Here is an 18816-nt window from a genome sequence, read left to right on the forward strand (position 1 = left end):
AGCCTGTTTGTGAAGTTCAGTGTTGCCTGTCTTAATCGTTCTTTACAGGGAGGTGACATTTTGTTGCAGGCAACTGTAGAGTGGAATTTTTGTGAATTGTTTAAAGTAAACCAAAACTGTCCTACCAAGTGGCACTCTTGGAAAATATCTAAAGTCCAGTGGAAACAGCTGCAATTTTGACTTCTTTAAATTGGATGGGCTGTCCCATCTGTGCACTGTGCGCAGAGAGATGTTCTGTTCACTTCCCCTGCTATCCAGACCAGGATGATTCAAGTGGCGATGGTGGCAAGGAAGAATGAGAACTATTTCAGACAGAATGTTGGGTTAACTGAGTAATTTAGAAAGTATTATACATCTGCTAAATCTAGGGACACAGGCTTGTTCATGATGCAGCTTGTGTTATGATGCAGTTTAAGAGGAAAAGGAAATGAGAAATCTGAAGAATCTGGAGCATTTAGTAGTGTGTGCAAAACAGTTCTACCTGGCTGCTCTTGGTTGGTAATCATATTTTCAACTTTCTGCTGTCTTGTGAAAATAAACCAAAAAACCCCACCCCCCAAAAAGCCCCCATTCAGCTAGCAAACTGAACGTTAATGTGTTAAAGGGGTTGAAGTTATCCCTCAGGTTTTGTGAATCCAAATGATATTAGTGATCAAGGGTCTTAGGGTCAAGGATTAGCTCCTTTGCAGCAAACTAAGGAACAGAGAACTCTCCCTCCTAAGAAAATAAATTTTGTAAACCCCCCCTGCCATCATAGACAGAAATTTAGGTTTTAAGCTAACCTGACATGGCATATACTCCTACTCACTTCCCACAGATAATTTTCTTGAAATTTAGCTACCTAACTCTTCAACTGAGTCTCTCAGTAATTCTCCTGCTAAAATACATTGCCTCATATTTTTCACGTCTTGGTACTGTGGTCACACCTGTTTTATCTACAGAGTATTCTGCTCCCCATTTCCCTTTCCCTTTATCCCAATTTTTGAAGGCCTTAAAGCACTGTTCAAGTTTCTTCCTTTTCAATTGAAATCTTTGTCTTTCACAAGACTAAGATTCTTCATGCTCAAATTGTTGGATTCTTCTCTTGTCCTCTTTCTGGTTTCCTATTACTAGTGTGCCTTCTATTTAATTTCTCCTTCTATACATTCTTCTTCTCCTCCCATTATCCTTTGTGTGAGCTTCATCCATGTCCTTGAAACAACCTTCTGCTTCCACTGTGCCAACCATCAAGACCCTCCCCTTTCAAATCCATCCCTAACTCGCATTATTGCTTTTCACCTGCCAGTGACCATTCCTCTATATCATGGACTGTAGCTGTCTCACCAAGGAAATAACAAAAACAGAAAAAGATAAATTAAAACACAAGGTTTGCAAATGTTATCATCTGTTATCATTAAATACTAACTCTTCTGCTCAGCATGATATGCCCTTCATTTTTGCATTTTCTCTCTTTAGAATAATGCATGTAAGTAGGCATTGCCTTGTATTTTCTCTTTTGTTTTTGTCTCAAAAAATGATCAATCAATGTTGATACCAAGGTTTATACTAGCACCATATCAAGGCCTTGAGCTAAAAAACCCTGAGGTCAAGAACTCTGTTGTGCTATATCCTTACTGAGATATATATTTCATTCAATATACAAATAATAGTAGCAGACTGAAGGAAAAGACCTTCAGAGGTTAAACTTAACCGTTGGTAGGAAATCTGTGAAAACACAGGTGTTTTAACTACTGGTGTTTTTGTGCCAGCCATGACATATGGAGCAGACACCAAGGAGATGGAACTGAAGACTATTGTTAGAATACATCAGTATCATCTTGCATTTTGAGCACTGCAATCTAATTTACTAATCAAATTTATATCAGTATATGCATGCTTATGTGTAAATATAAGATAAAACAGCCACATATTTTTAAAGATGACATATTTTTATTTGCACTTAATTTTGCACTTCCCAGAATTTTTCTGTCTTTTCATATTGCCTTATGGTGTGTTGCTTGACTCCTGTTCTCTGTAAGTGCGAAAAGTCAGGAGGAGAGTTCACAGCAGGTTGATGGCCTGGAGATTAAAAGTCTGTCTAAGGACATTTCAAAGTTGTAAAGGTATTATTCTCACATGTACTTATTTCTTGGTGGGTGTGAACAACAGCTACTCACCAAGCTGGTGTAGTGTGAAATAGTTTCCTGTGAAATGATGTGCAGACATATGCAGAAAGCCACATGTACAGCACATGCACAGACTCATCCCTGACTTATGATTAGTGAGATTCTTGCTGATAACTGAGTTAGGAATGACCAGTGGGGCATCCAATGTTTTAATTACCCAGACAACTCCGTGGATTTTCCATATTTACCAAACTAAAAGCATGATCATGTCCTGATGCTTTGAGATTAACACTCTGGAAATGACCTTGACTTCTCAGCAGTAGTTCTCTTACTAGGCCAACTGCAGACTGAGATTTTGCCATGTGCATGGATATCCTGCATACATTTCTTTGTTTGTCAATGCCTGGAATAAATTCTTCCCATGCTATGCAAAAGTAAGTTTTATTCTACTAAATATTAAAAATTATTCTTGGTCAAACTAAATACATCAACTAAATTAAATAAAAGGATATTAAGTCTTTCAAACAATTTTCAAAACCTGAGCAGCAATAATTTGGTTTTGATAATTTATATCTTGCTATTATGGGGATGAATATATAATATAGTGGAGCTGCTACTACTAATAATTTGCTTTTATTTTTTTCTAAGAGAGTGAATAGGACACCAGAGCAAGTGGATCCAAGGCTTCTGACAAAGCCTGCTTAATCACAGATGCCCAGGGTGACTGTGACCAGAATGAGGGGCCTTTTCAACATGCACAAAAGTGAGCTCTTCCTGTCCTACTGCTGTATGCCAGCACAGCCACACCTTTCTGGTGGGCCAAAAATTATTGTGACACATGCCAGAAATGACAATAAGAAATGAAAAGGCCATATGGAGCCATTGCTGCCTGCCAGTCATTGCAGTAGGTGGCAACTGGGACAGGAGACGTATTGGAAAGGGCTCCATGCATTAGATACTGGAAGAGTAATGCAAAACCTGGATGTGATTCCTGGCAAAATTTAAATTATTTCTCTCTTAATGTTACTTTGCTCAGTTGTATCATATTTATTATGATAATAGGCTTATATTAAGGATATAATGAGTTTTGCCCTGGAAACAGAAATTGGTTTTACCACAGCTGGTAAGTTGTGGGATTTTCTTGGAATAACATTTGGTGAATATTTCCTAAGCCATGCATATACTTCAGTCACCTGAAAGTCAGACACTGAATCACAAATAATTGTGCACACTTTCTCTGAAGGCATTGAAGAGAACTAGATGACTACTAATCTTTCTGTCTTAACAGAAGCAGATTGGGTAAGTGATACTTTAGTGGGGTTCATCTCATTCTAAAGTTCTTGTCCTAGAGTCCAGATGAAACATGCACTGGAAAACCTGGATTCTCTCCAATTACTAGAGTGACTGATTAGACGTGGTTAATGCTCAGATGAGATTAATCCAACTCCTAGTAAATACTTTCTAATCAGGAACTTAGGGGGATGCCTCAGTATTGTGAGATTTTTTGAGATAATTCTTGGTTATTATGCATAAAGAAAAAATTCAGAAATGCAGTATAGGAACTAATGAGATTTAAATGGAAGAAGGTATTGCATATAAATTTATATACTGAACTCAAAATACAGACAGATTCAATTATTCTGTTATTTCCATAAGAATACCTTATCTTACACTGAACATACCATTTTTATAACCAACCATTTTTGATTTTGATTCCTAGTATACATCTCTTATACTGCTTTGCAATGCAACTACCAGATTTCTTTACTCTTTTGAGCCAGCAAAATCTTTTCCTATTTTAGAAATATTTTTCATTGAGATTTTCTGCATATTCCCTGTCCCCTTCTCTTTCCTGATTCACTCCCTTTCATTAGTGGAAAGTTAAAATGAAAGTTTGATGCTGTTGTCTTGAATACTAAAGAGTTTAGCCACAATTTCTGCATTAGTAACATGCTAAATACATATGCTTCTAAATACTAACACGTTTGGCGAAAATAAAAACTCAGTCTTTTAGTTGTTTCTTCCAGTACCTGGTGAGGCATTTCTTGAAGATTTTATGCAGGAAGACTTCTGTGCATGAAGCAAATCACAAATAATTTCACTCCACACAATTTTACTCTACATGAGAACTGCAGTGTTCCACACTTGCTTGCCAGATGTCCCACCTCAAGCTCTAACCTCACACCTTGTCCTGTGCAGAACGAGCTGAGTTTCCACATTTTAGGAGATCACGCTGAAAGCAAAGAACTGTTCAATTTGAATAAGGCTGCCAGCCTTGATACTGAAAAGAAACTATTCCTGGTTGTTCAGCTGTAACCTAGATTAAGCCAAGGAAGATACAAACCTAAGAGAGAAGACTGAAGTTTTTACATGACCTCCAACAACCTCCAGGTGAACAGACCCTGTGAACTGCTCCTCATTAGCACTTTATCAGACAAAAGAGCCAGACTGCAAAGAAGGCAGGCATGTCTCAGAATAAGGCTTATGCTGGAATTCCTAGGAAGAGCAGTTATGTCTCATGTGGCCCAGGTAAAATAACCACCTATAACTTCAAGGGTTATTTTTCATTTTAAGGTTATATTAAGGTATTGACACCCATGCAGTCTTTTATCCATCCATCCATCCATCCATCCATCCATCCATCCATCCATCCATCCATTTTTCATGTTTGTTTGTTCACAAGAATTTCCCTAAAGAAAAATAGAAAGACAAAAAAAAAAAAGGTTAAAATGTCCAATTTAGTGAAATTATCATTAAATGTGATTGCCATTATCTGGGATTGGGAACCATTCTCACAAAAAAATGAATCCCAGAGATATTAATCATGACTCGTGTTCTCACCATGGTCTCATTATAGAGCTCCATGTCCAGAGATATGTGACAGGTTTACCCTTCCTGGAAAAGAAGGAGGTTTGTATTTTTTTCTTGCTTCCTATTCAGTTTTCATTTTATTTCAAGAATTAGCAGTGAGCAATTTGGCTTCATCTTCCTCCTAACTACAACAAAATTTGTGGACCTGACTATAGTTTATAGGCAGATTGCTCCATTATAAACATAATTTTCATTTGTCTCACAGTGACTCAAGAAAGGGGTGATATTGCTGACTTTTTAAAAGGAGGTTTATGGGAAGCGTCAGGGCAGGGCTTTCCCCTTTCCAGCAACTTGCAAGGTCACGCTACAGGGTCATAAAGTCATAGAGCAATTTAGAAAGAAAATTAGGCCACCTATCTGGTCTAAAGCCCTGCTCAACACAAGACTATTTGCATCAGGCACCAAGTCTGGGCAAGTCTGAATATCTCCAAGGATGGAGTTTTCACATTTTCTCTGCTGACTTGTTCTAGTGTTTGACCTACTACACAGTGAATCATTGTTTCCTGGTGTCTCATTTCAGTTTTCCTTGTAACAACTTGTGCCTGTTTCCCAAGTGCTGACTCTGTGTGCTGCTAAGATCTGTTCTCCAGACTGTGTGTGGCTGAACCTCTGTAGAATGGGTGCAGTGCTGACTGTTTGTGCACTTGTCTCATCTCACAAAATGTGTGACAAATTTCCCCATTTTGGAGAAGGAGCTGAACATGTTAATTTCCCTTCTACTATTTACCACTTTCATGGCTTGCTACAAATAAAGACTAAGGCAGAGGAAACCGAAAGCCTTATAGAGGAAACAAAAAACTTGCAGATGTCTTCATTTGTACTACAGGACTAAATCTGTTGTTTGAATTCTTTGTTTTTGAAAATTTTATTCCAATTAATCTTTTGTTTTCCTCTTCAGTATGAGTGGCAATTTAAGACAAAGTTTTGGATGAATTCAGTAAAATGTATTTCTTTGTGTTGCAATTATACAATTTCCAGACAGGTATAGCCTGACATGCTTACTTTGGACTGGTTGGAAATGAGAGTTATGTTTCTTCTACAAATCACTGTTGGGATTTCAACAAATTATTAAGAGAGAACAGATAAGACAGAGAGAACTCTTTCTGATGCTGTTCTACATTGTGAGCAAATGCTATTCCCAGTAGTAGTCATCTGAACTGCAAGGTTCTGTGAAATATATCAGGCTGTGAGCACATCTGCAGAAACCTTTTTCTGTACCTGATTCATGAAAAATGAAATGAAAAAAGAGAAGATGAAGAAAAGAGGAGAGAGAACTAAATGTAGCAGTAACTTTCTGCCTTCTTAAAAATCACATTTAAATTATGGGTGCAAGATTCTACTCAAGCAAAATCAGCATTTTAATTTAATTATGTTTTGATTATAATTATTCTACAATTTATAGTTCTTTAATAGTTTTCTAATTAATCAATTTCTATGTACAGATTTGTGTCTTATTGTATGTAAACAGTTGCAGTAACAAAAAAATTTGGTCGTACTATGTTGTAGAGAACAGAAAATTAGGCCCTGAAGAGAGTCAGCTCATCATTATTGAATTAAATTAAGTCTATTGATTAAATGTTCATTCTGTGGTCGGGCTTTTTTGGAGGCATGAAATAGTCTCATTTAGTTACACTACAGCAGTAAGGGGAAGAATATGCAGGGGAAAGGGAACAGCCTGTTCTATTTAAAACAATTGCTATATACATGTTTTACAGGAGAATAGCAATAATTGAAAACCAGTCACACAATTACAAACTAGGAAGAATATTTTTTTTGAATGTTTTGGTGACAAGAATTTCAAAAGTAGCATTTGATTGACTTCTCAGGTCTCTACTGGAGATCTTGTGTCAATCCTACCAGTCTCTCCCTTGCTGCCACCATGGTCATTTGAAGGACATGGAGATCTGATGGTCATAGGTCTTTCATGGTTCTCATGCCAATGCATGTGGTTCACACACAGCGTGCTGAGTCCGTGGACGTCACTGCAAACAGACTCCTCTTAGCATCTCTTTTTCTTTTCTCCCACACCTCTTCCTCACTCTCTAATGCTGCTGCTGCATCTCCTCCCCTTCCCTCCTCTTCACTTTCCTATTTTCACAGGGAAAACTGAGTGATTAAAATTTGTGTCAAATATTTATTGTCCAACTGTGAATTGCAAAAAAAGCATGTGTTGAATAACATGAATAACTTTTTCTAACAATCTCTCTAGTTCCTAAAGTCAAAAATGGATCCTTTTGTGGACAGTTTATGTCTATGTGTATTTCTAGTAAAATGAGCAGTTCTGGGTCATCTGCAGGCTAAACCATGCAGTGCAGAAAGGCATTTTCCTTACAGCTTTGCTGCTGTGGCTGACTGACAAATAACTTTGTTATTGTGGATGTGGAATGGAGAATGCTAGCTGACCTAGCCTGCTCCATAAGGTTAAACTTCCACCAAGGATTAGGACAGAAACAAAATCCTCAGACCTCTTTGTGAACAATGGAAAATTTGGTCACAGATCCTTCAGAAGTGCAAAGATACTTTTCACCAATAACAGTGACCAGCACCTTTCTTACATCATTTTATTGCTTAGCCATGTGTTGGTCTGTATCAACACAGATTGACAAACTCATACAATTTTATGGGACAATGTGAAAACTCATTTGCAAATTTTATTGCAGTCCATCATTGCCTGCATTCACAGTCCAGAGGTCTTCCATTGTTGTGAATAACAATTGGGAGCAATTTCTGGCTATGGTCAATGTAGGGGTTGCAGTCTTTTACTGACAGGTGTTCTTTCCTAATTGCTTCCATTAGTTTCTCTTTATTGCAGGGCTTCATCACCCAATGAATGTAGTGTATCAAAAAATACCAGACCAGATCTATAAGCTCCAGTGTGTGGCATGATAATCAATGTACACTCCTTAGCTCAACCTTAATAAAATGATCGAGTCAAACTTGCAGAACTTATTTCCCAATAAAATAGTTATTATTCCCAAATGCAATATTATAAGTAGAAAAAAAATTGGTGCAGAATTTCAGGCAAATACAAGTACTTGCCCACGTTTGTGTCAGCAATAGCATGGCCAGCAGGACCAGGGCAGTGGTTGTTCCCAAGCACTAGGCACTGGTGAGGCCACAACTGGAATGCTGTGTTCTGTTTTGGACCCCTCACTACAAGAAGGACGTTGAGGCACTGGAGAGTGTCCAGAGGAGGTCAAGGGAGCTGGGGAACAGACTAAGGAACAAGTACCTAGAGAAGTGGCTGAGAGAGCTGGGGCTGTTTAGCCTGGAGAAGAGGAGGCTCAGAGGAGACCTTATCACTCTCTATAGCTACCTCAAAGGAGGTTGCAGCCAGGTGGGGGTTGGTCTCTTTTCCCAACTAACAAGAGATAGGACAAGAGGTAATAGCCTCAAGTTGCACATGGGGAGGACTAGATTGATTATTAGGAAAAACTTCTCACTGAAAGTATGTTCAACATCAGAATAGGTTGCCCAGGGAAGAGATAGAGTCACCATCCCTATGGGTATTTAAAAGACGTGTAGATGTGGCATCTAGAGACATGGTTTAATAGTGAACTTGGTTTGTTATGGTAATGGTTGGACTCAATTATCTTAAAGGTCTTTTCCAGCTAAAATGATTCTATGGTTCTATAATTTGAAAATATGCTGACAAGAGAAGGCATGATTCCTATTGGGAAGTAATAGAGCTTCTGACCTGGTAATCCCACTGCACCATAAAGCTTGATCAAGAAACTTCTTTTGCATCACATCTTGCCTGCTTTGAATCAGAATCATACATATTTTATCAAAAAGAAGGGTGCACTTTGACTTCTCTTTCTTTTCATACTCAATGAAGAATTAGCACAGATATCAGTGCAAAATGGATTTTTACTTTCATTTTTCATTCTAGATTATCTGAATTTTGTTGCACTGCATGGAGGTAAACTAGGAACAGAATATGCCTTTTGAGCCGTTTGTCACTTGAAGTGATACTCAGTCCAGAAAAAATATCACTTTTTCTTATCAGATCTGAGATAACATTTGCAGAAATTGTATTTATAATCAGTAAAAAATGCCTAGTGCCTTCTTCTATAGGAACTAAATAAATTCAGTTGACAATTCTTAAAAAAAAAAAAAACAACCTAGAAAATAATTTTATACTTTTTAAGCATATTTCCCCAGAACGGAAGTGTAGTTTGACCAAAACCACAATTACATAGCTCCACAGTTGCAAGGAATTTCCTCAGAAGTACCTTTCTCCTGTGGCAATACTTTAAACATACTCCTCAGTAACAATTTTCCATAAAAAGTAAAGAGCCAGTTTTGAGTGATTTCACTGCACCTTCAGAGAAAAAATATCTCTAAAAGCACAGGTGTTTTTTTGTTTGTTTTGGTGTTTTTTTGGTTTTTTTTGGTTTTTTTGTTTGGTTGGGGTTTGTTTAGATAAATTGTGCTTCATCATTGTATTTTTACTTCCATTCTCTTCCTGTCTCTCTTTTTCTCCATGGTAACATAGAAGTTGACCACAACATACAACACTTACCAGCAGAAGGATTCAGATGAGAGCAGCACAAAGTGCAAGAAATGTAGATACCTGTGCCCAGAGCTGCATACCAGCTTTCTGATTTCTGCAGACTTTAACCTTTTTTCTCCTTTGTTCATATTTGGCTCATTCTCCAAAACAGATGCATCTCATTGGTTTTATCTGTGATTTACCTTGCCCTTCCTCTCTTTCCTTTAGTACTTCCTTAAAGTACAAAACAATTCCTCAGGCTTTCCTGCTGAATGTTCCCAAGCAAGCGAGCTGTGAGAGGAGAGAACCATGCACCTTGATCTCAGAGGCAAGCATCAGTCCAGCCAATACCAATGAAGGCTTGCAAGTGGAAGTGGATCAAATCAGCAGCAAACCCATGAAAGCAGCAATGAGTCTCTGATTTGCAAGTATTTTTTTAGGACAAAAGCCTAAAATTCCTCTGGATCAAGTTCCTTTAGGCCCTCTATTGGTTTTCTGGCCAACTCCTAGATTGCCTTCCATTGGCATACTTGTGGTTCTTGTGCCTGGACCAAACTCCATTGGTGGGAGAATTCTTTGCAGAAAGAACAGCAAAAAATTGCTTTTTCAATCATTGTTATTTTGCTTTAGACACCAAATAACAGAATGAACCCCCTCCCCCCATTTCAGACCACTCATTTGATTCAGCTTGTGTATATACAAGTCATCCAGAATGCTTTTTGTCTGATGCTCTTCCTGATGCAAACTGGATGTCTCATTCTTTGTCCTATTACAGTGCCCACACATTTCTGACCAGGTTCCTTGTCCTTAGCATCTCAGAAGTGTGTTGGCCAAATGTTTAGCCAGAGGAGAGGCCAAATTGGTCTGGAGGATTCATAAAGCACAGGTCATTACTATAATCTCACGATAACTGCAATGCATTCAAATATATCCTATTTTCTAGTGGTATCCCAGAATATCAGCACACTGATGTGAATTTGTCATATTTTTTACACACACTTTTACACACATGCACATACTCTCTCCTCTGGTTTTGGGCATTCAACAGAACAATATGTGTCATTGAAGTTTTGAGCCATTCCCTTTATCCTACCTTCTGTAAGTCTCATCCATGAATCCCAGATACAGTTACTGATGGAATAGATTGATCCTCCAGAGTGCAAAACCCTGCCTCAAACTTGCTCTCCTTTAAATTATCTGGCAGACACAAGCATTTTTGGCAAAAAAAAAAATTTAGGCGTTGAAATATTTAGAACTGGAAAATGGGTTGTTTGTACACATTTTGGAGAATGACTTTTTTAAAAGGTTGCACTGCAACATTTTTCTGTCCGGTGTATTTCTATTTTTGTACCAAAACCATGTTTTCAAAAACCAATCTTCATTTCAGCTAGTGAAATCAATTATTCATGGATTTTTATTGCATAGTGAAGTTTTCTGGCTGTTTGGGCCCAGTGCTTGTCAGCTTATCTGCCTATGCTCTCACATTTCAATTTTTGCTCTTTTGCTTCTGTAGGTCTGTGTTCCTCAGAAGGAGCACATTTTGAAAACAAAGAGTTATTTGCTTCAAAGAATTAAAACAGCAAACAAAGCCAGACTAGGAGGTTGCATACCACGCTGCCCTTCCCACTTCAAAAGAAAGGGAGATTGGCACTATGAAGGATCCCTTTGGGGGAGCTGCTGGCTCGCATGGGTGCTGACTGGGTGAATACAAAGCACTTTGGGGCCGCATCAGGAGGAGGAGGTGATGTTGATTCGAAGTCAGTGGACTACCTGTTGGGACAGGGTAGGTGACACCTCCTCCCACCACTGGCAGTCTCACCGGCATGGCAACGAACTCGTCCTTTTTATGCCAGAAGCCATGATCTCATATTTGTTAGGTATTGGAAGCAGTCAAAGTCAAAAACACTCCTACAGTTTTGAGGACGCGAGAATATTATTCTACTGCTTCGCTTCAGCCAGTTATGCTGCGCTGCTCTCACTTACTACCTCCTGTGCCGCCACCTGCCAGACCCAGCCCGCCTCATCCGAGCGCCGTCTGGCATTGCTGGAGCGTGAGGGGCACGGCCTCCCCGTGAAGGTGGAGTATGTTGGCACCGCAGGCCAACAACCCTTCACTCTTCAATATGGCTGGCGCCCAGGGTCAGCGCAGGAGAAGTTGGGGTTTTTTTTCTGGTCCAAGTAGCTCAAACAAAAGCCAATTATTGCACGAACGACAAATCTAGCAGTGCTCCCTGTCAGAGGGAGCAACGCTGTGACTGTGTGGCAGATACGTCCCCAGCACACCGTTGGGCTGGGGGATGTCACGTTCACCAGGCGGGTTAACAATTTCGACACTGGGCCTGTCTTAAGACGCAGTATAAATTGAATGTCTTTTTATCCTAACTGTGGAACTGCTCCATGATGTCTGCCTTTGCTTCCTTACTTTCATTTTTTACAGCTGGTAACAAAAGGAAGGTCCAACAGGTCTGAGAGGGTTTTTGTCCTTTTCTAGGACGAAGCCCCGGCTCCCCCTCCGCAGCGAGGGCAAATCCGCGGAGCAGAGGCGTGGCGGGGCTCGGGCACGCTCGGCCGGGGAAGAGCAGTGCGGGCAACAGCCTGGCAGCTTGTGGTGTCATGGTATGTAGCCCATACAACTGCAGAGAGGCAGATTGGCTGGCCCCAGCCTCGCCTCCTCTGCTGAGGTGTGCTACCACCGGCTCACTGGAGTGGGGACCTGGAGCTGGACCCGCTCCCGCCCTGGCCCCCGCCACTCGCTGCCGTGGCCGCTGTCCAGATGGACACTGCGTTACGCAGGCTGGAGATGAAGCTTTGTTCCCGCTGTCAGTACTGTGGAGCCCATTTTTCTGAGGAAGCAGCTTTCAGAAATTTGGGGTTGTGCCAGGTTTTGATAATCCAGAAAGTCCTGAATTTAAGCATATTCCTTAAAATTAGTGTTCCCTTTACCTTTCTGTGCAAGGCTCCAAATACTGCCCTAGGAGTAGGGGCACCTGATTTGGCAGATGGTTTTTTAGGTTCATGTGTGGCTTTGGTTTTAAAATATATTAATTTATTATAATGTAAAATCATCTGCCTGGGGGATGTGGGATGTTGTTGGACTACAACCAAGTATTGGCTTGTAGCCTTCTAAACCAGGGTGCTAAGAAATAAATCCTAAATAGAAATGGATGAACAGTTTATGTTGAAAATGTATTCAACAAGACTTCACCCTTCTTTTCTAAGGGCTTTCCTCAAAACAGTTGATGTTTTCTAGATTTTTTTCAGCACATGAAATGCTGTACCCTGATACTGCGAACAGCAAAAGTTATTTGCTTAACTGCAAATTATTTGAAATGTCTTTTCCCTCTTTGGGGGCTTCATGGTCCTGCATTATCCTTCCTCTCTGATCAGATGAGCAAAAAATTCATACACAAAAAAGGCATTATTTATCACTAGTTTCTTAATAGAGGTACTCATATACATATATAGCTGAATACTAGTATTTTTGTGCATAAAGAAATGACCAAAGGGTATAGGTAGGGAAAACATGCTAAAAAGCTATTGTAAAATGATTAGTTTGAGTTTTATGGAAGCAGCACATTATTTTCCTTCCAAATAATTTTGAAGTGTACTTTCTACACCTTGCAGTCATTCCTGAACATTTTAGTTTTCACTCCACTGACCCATGGACACCCATTTCCTGAGGTCTTTAAAAAAGTTGTTAAAAAGATCCCCAGTAGGTAAGGATTTAAAAACATAAGGTTTTTTTTCCTTCCATTGGTGTCTTAGCAGGACAATGTACTATTCTGAAGAAAGATTATGACATTGGCTGTGATAGCTGTGACCTCTAATATGTTAATTTACAGAATTTGTCAGACTATTTTAGCATGTTTGCTGAATTCTAATGACTTTTTTTTGGTTCAGTTGCTGCCAAGTGAAATGTAGGTTTGTGTAACATCTTTATATTACTGATGATCAATTTGTATGCTTGTAACTTCTGCAGATCAATGAGGTACCATTGTGCCACCCCATTTGCAAACACCAAATATAGATGAGCACTTGATTTTTAACATCACAAACTTTGCAGTCCTAGAGCACTCCTGCAATTGGAGGTATTTAAAGCAGCTTGCTACATCCACTGGCAGTTGATTGACCTCAAAGGGTCTTCTCATGGGAAAGCCAGTCATCTTCATATTCTGCCAGTCACAAAGCTGGGAGAAAAAGACTGAGGAAGAGGCATAATATGCAAGCAAAATTGATGGACACAAACTAACCCAAGTTAGTATTTGATGTATTTCATACTGATTTTTCTCTTTGCAAAGTGGAACTGGACTAGAATGCTGTGAAGGAATAATTAAAGGCATTATCTTTGACCTTATTTAAATTGCAGAATGATCATATTTATGGTTACAGGGGAATCTTTCTTTTAGTTGGAAGCTATCTGAAGGAATTCATACTTTGGGATTTGAAAAGTTAATCACAGACTACTACATTGAAAGTGCTGATATTGACTCAGAAATTCAGTGATTTTGACAATGAGCATCATTACTCTCTTCTTAATAACCCTTGTTATGCTTGGGGAAAAGTTTCTGTCTAAATCCAGAAATCTGCCATGTTATGCTCCTGTAATTACATCTTTACAATTAGTTTTTAACACAGTGTCAGCAGAAGAATGGCTATTGACAATGACTAAGCAGAGAGAGAGGAGTCTATTTTTTATGCAGTAAAACATTTTCATTTTTTTTCATTTCCTCACTTACCCACACTATTTGTCTCTTTCCATCATCTGTATTGTCTCTTCAGGAAGCCAGGCTGTGAGCTGTCTGTGGCAGGCACCCATTTTTCATTTTCTGTGTGGGTAGGTAGTCTAAAATAAATAAATAATAAAAGGTCTTTGACACTCCTCAAACAACAGAACTTTTAATGTAAGTGGTGAGACTTCTGCTTGGGTGTGAACAGGTTGCATCATGATTCTGGCTACAGATCATTTCATTGATCTAGAAACTGATGAAAAAAGTACCACAGACTTTATTCATGCTGAGTTGAAAATTTACCCTGTTGAAGATTGTCTGGAGAAAAAAATCCCAATAACTGCAAAAAGAAAAATAAGGGCTATCATCTTCTGATAACACTAATGGTAGCAGCATAGTTACCTGCTTGTTTTTCTTCCACAGGTGGAATTTGTAACTTTATGCTTGACTACCTCAAAGATCTTGAGATTAGTCATCAAAAATATTTTGATTGCCAGCTTTATTTCTTGAGATGTTACAAGAAGGCATTAAGTTCATATAATTAAGTGAGTAAATAAGCAAACCAGACAATTATATAAGAAACCTTAGGTAAAAGAGATTACAGGATTTGACAGATTACAGGCTTCTAACACTGTCATAATCACTATTAAAATATGTAGTCTTATTAACATCAAAGAACTGGAACGCAACCAAACAAAATTGAAAAACCATTCAAAAAAGACATTTTTTTTATTATAGCCTCCAGTACTGTTGTGAAAGAAAGAATAAAGAAGACCAAGAACATTTCAGAAGAGGTTGATGAAATGAAACCTGTGGTGAATTCTCTTCTGCCTTCCTTTCCAGCACTTACAACTGAAGATATCACACCTACTCCAAACTAAGGTTTGTTGAGTTCTCTGTCATGGAATGCAGGAGATGTATCCAAATGATGCATAACAGTACTACTAAAATCCTGGAGGACTGAAGGGAGGATAGTTTTCTCCATTGTTAAAAATCCTTCATATCTAGTCAATGATTTTTTTATATAAAATGATTATTTTAATAAATTCTTGTTGTTTACATCAAAATTACCTAATAGGTTAGAAGCACAAAATCAGCACTTCTGTTCTTAGGCTTTTGTATAGGGCAGAAAGAACTGGTGAGCTTAACTAGATTGCATATTTCAATTATTGTTGATTTTGCAGACAAAATTGTGGAATTTTCAATGAAGATAACATCCCTGTGTGGTTTTTGGACTTTTTGTCACCCATGATATTTTTTCAATATTTACAATATTTAAAATATTTACAATATTTTGGATATTCCATATATGTGTTTTTTAAAGAAAGGCAGGAGCTTTCTATTTGATGCAAGCAGTTAGTATCTACAGGTAAATTTATGTTTCTAAGTAGGAAAGAAAACCCCAAAAACTGACCTGCTCACAGCAGCTGATTTTCAAAGGATTTACCTTCTTAGATTTCAAATCTGATTATATAAAATTTTATTTGAAAATTTGAAAAATCAAAATGTTATGTAATATGTTACAGAAGATAACAGAGCCCAGGACTGTGATCCTCCAACATTTCTGAAGCTGGCATCTGGTCGTGGAAAAGAATACAAGAATTCTATCAGGAGAAAAAAAAACTCATTTCAGATAAATGGCATGCTTCAGATCAAGACTGAGGCTGTGTCAGAGGCATCATTGACAAGACATACACATTTTATATTCAAAGCAGAAATGCAACAGAGAGATGATTACAAACAAGACAGGAACATATTCATACAATTAATTATGACTTCTATTTCAGAGAATTCTGGTCCCTCATTATTAAACTTTTTAAAATCAGGCTCATGTGAAGTTTTAGCAGAGAGAGGGATAACAAGGCACCACAGAACAACCCAGCTCGGACACTTGATCAATCATTCCAGAGGATCTTCTGAGTCTGGAGTTTGAATGGTAGAAAAGCTGTAGACATACTGCAATCAGCTTGAAGGTTAACAGGAGAGGGTTAGCAAAACCTGCTCTCAGAGTGAAGGAAACGAGGACAAACGCCTGACTGTACTGTAGAGAAAATGAGTATGCAACCCAGTGAATGCAATCTCCTGTCTTAAAAATGGACTGAATATTGTCCTAGGTTTTTGTCTGAGTTAGTATCAGAATTGCAGATGCTGCCAAGCTGTCTTTCTTGCCTGTTTTCCGATAATCTTCTGTTTACAGCTCTCTGCACATTCCATGGCTGTATGGGCACAGATGTAATGAAAATGGCACTCTTGGCCTCTTCTTGGACACACAAACTTATGCTTCAGTAGGTGCAAAAGGGAAAAAACAGATTCCAAACTCCTGGAAGTTTGGTCCAATGAACAAGTGGAGGTGAGCTTCTCCAAACTCAACACGATCTGATGATAACTGAGGATTGGTGTGGCTTTGCTCCAAACCAAGGAGGTGACAACTGCTCCCACTCATGCCACCCCGGTCACTGTGTAGGCTCTGGTGTGCTGTGACCCACAAGAAGACCAGTGTTTTCCTTGCTCCCCTGAATCTCCCTGGACCATTCTGTTGTGGGTCACCTACAGGATCTGAAGTTATGGGTTGTCTTTTCTCTCAGGGAATGGAAGGCTTACGTTCATTAGCCTGTAGTGGGGGTATTGCTATATTGCAACTGTATCCTCCAGTAGCACAGGTGGGAAATATCAAGAATAAAAAATGATTCCTTGAAAACAATTAAGAAACATTTTGGAGCAGGGGTAAATGTGCTCACCAGCATGGTAAAGTAGTTGGTCTATCTTGGGTACTGTTCCTACCAGTCAGATTTAAATAGAGAGAGAGAAATAAATGAGAAAGAGAGAAAGAAAGAAAGAGAGAAAGAGAGAAAGAAAGAAAGAGAGAGAGAGCAAAATAAAGAAAGCAAGAAGAAAGGGAAGGGAAGGGAAGGGAAGGGAAGGGAAGGGAAGGGAAGGGAAGGGAAGGGAAGGGAAGGGAAGGGAAGGGAAGGGAAGGGAAGGGAAGGGAAGGGAAGGGAAGGGAAGGGAAGGGAAGGGAAGGGAAGGGAAGGGAAGGGAAGGGAAGGGAAGGGAAGGGAAGGGAAGGGAAGGGAAGGGAAGGGAAGGGAAGGGAAGGGAAGGGAAGGGAAGGGAAGGGAAGGGAAGGGAAGGGAAGGGAAGAAAAAAGAAAGGAAGGAGGAAAGAAAAAAGAAAAGAAAGAAAGAAAGAAAGAAAGAAAGAAAGAAAGAAAGAAAGAAAGAAAGAAAGAAAGAAAGAAAGAAAGAAAGAAAGAAAGAAAGAAAGAAAGAAAGAAAGAAAGAAAGAAAGAAAGAAAGAAGGAAAGAAAGAAGGAAAGAAAGAAGGAAAGAAAGAAGGAAAGAAAGAAAGAAAGAAAGAAAGAAAGAAAGAAAGAAAGAAAGAAAGAAAGAAAGAAAGAAAGAAAGAAAGAAAGAAAGAAAGAAAGAAAGAAAGAAAGAAAGAAAGAAAGAAAGAAAGAAAATAAATAAGAGGGAGGAAAGGAGTCCCATATTTGAATGTGTTAAACACAAAGCATGCTTTTTTTTTTTTTTAAATGGAACAGGGCACTATTTAGGCAGGGCACTGCCATTTTGACATGCCATGTGGACTCTGGTGTAAAAAAAAGAAAAAGAAAATAGTAATGCATATGTGTGGTAATAATCTGCACATGACTGGTTGCTGTAATGTGCACTGCTGTACTGCCAGCAGGGAAGTGAGTGATTGCCTCTCGCCTACACAATGGGCACTGGCTTTGCCTTGCATGGTTTTCCAGCAGAACAAATAAGGGGGGGCAAACAAGAAATGAGAATCGCTGCCTGACTTCTCCAGTTCACAACCCTTGAGCCTGGTTTAAGAGGTCAATAAGAAGTTTTTTTTGCTTTTAAAACATTTTAAGTGGTTTACTGTGCCCAGGGAACTTGCTGAGCACGAGCTGAGTGGCAGCTACCTGCCTTTTGCTTTGACCTCTGCGTCTTTTAGCCTAGGTGGTGAGATGTGCCACAGAAGCTGTGCTCATCAGGAAAGTTTCTATTTGTTTTGCTAGTCTGGTGGCTCATCCGGAGCAGTCTGATATTCAAATGAATCTGTCAGAAACAAGAGTGCGGTGCTTCAGTTCTTGCTCAGGCCTGATGACATTGATTTGTGAGCATACTGCTTGACTACGGGATGTGTGACAGATAAATTTTATCAAAATTAAGGCACAATTAAACATTTCATCTTCCTAATTACTGGCTGTAGATTCAGCCTGATGACCATGTGCTGTAAGAAATCAGCGACCATTACACATTTTAATGGAGCACAGCTGTCTTACAGCTTGGTAATATTTGCACAGTGCCACAGAACTGTAATTTATGATAAAAAGAAAAAATGTGTATTGGCTCTTTTTTGCCAAAATAGATTAAGGATTCATATACTTTAATGAGATTTGGACCCAGCCTTGGATTATCGTTATAAATGATTTATGTGCATGTTGGTGGACTCCTGTAGTTTTGAGTTGATTTGTGTTTTGGTCGACCAATATGTAATTCAGTATTTCCTTTTGTGCCAGTATTTGCATTCTTTCCTGTCTCCATTTCAGTTCTATTTTTCTGCCATAACTGAGCAAGAAGGACAAGTGGCAAGGTTAAGAAAGTACCAAGGC

The sequence above is a fragment of the Fringilla coelebs genome, assembly GCF_963513975.1.
Source record: "Fringilla coelebs genome assembly, chromosome: 1".
In the NCBI taxonomy this organism is placed as follows: Eukaryota; Metazoa; Chordata; class Aves; order Passeriformes; family Fringillidae; genus Fringilla; species Fringilla coelebs.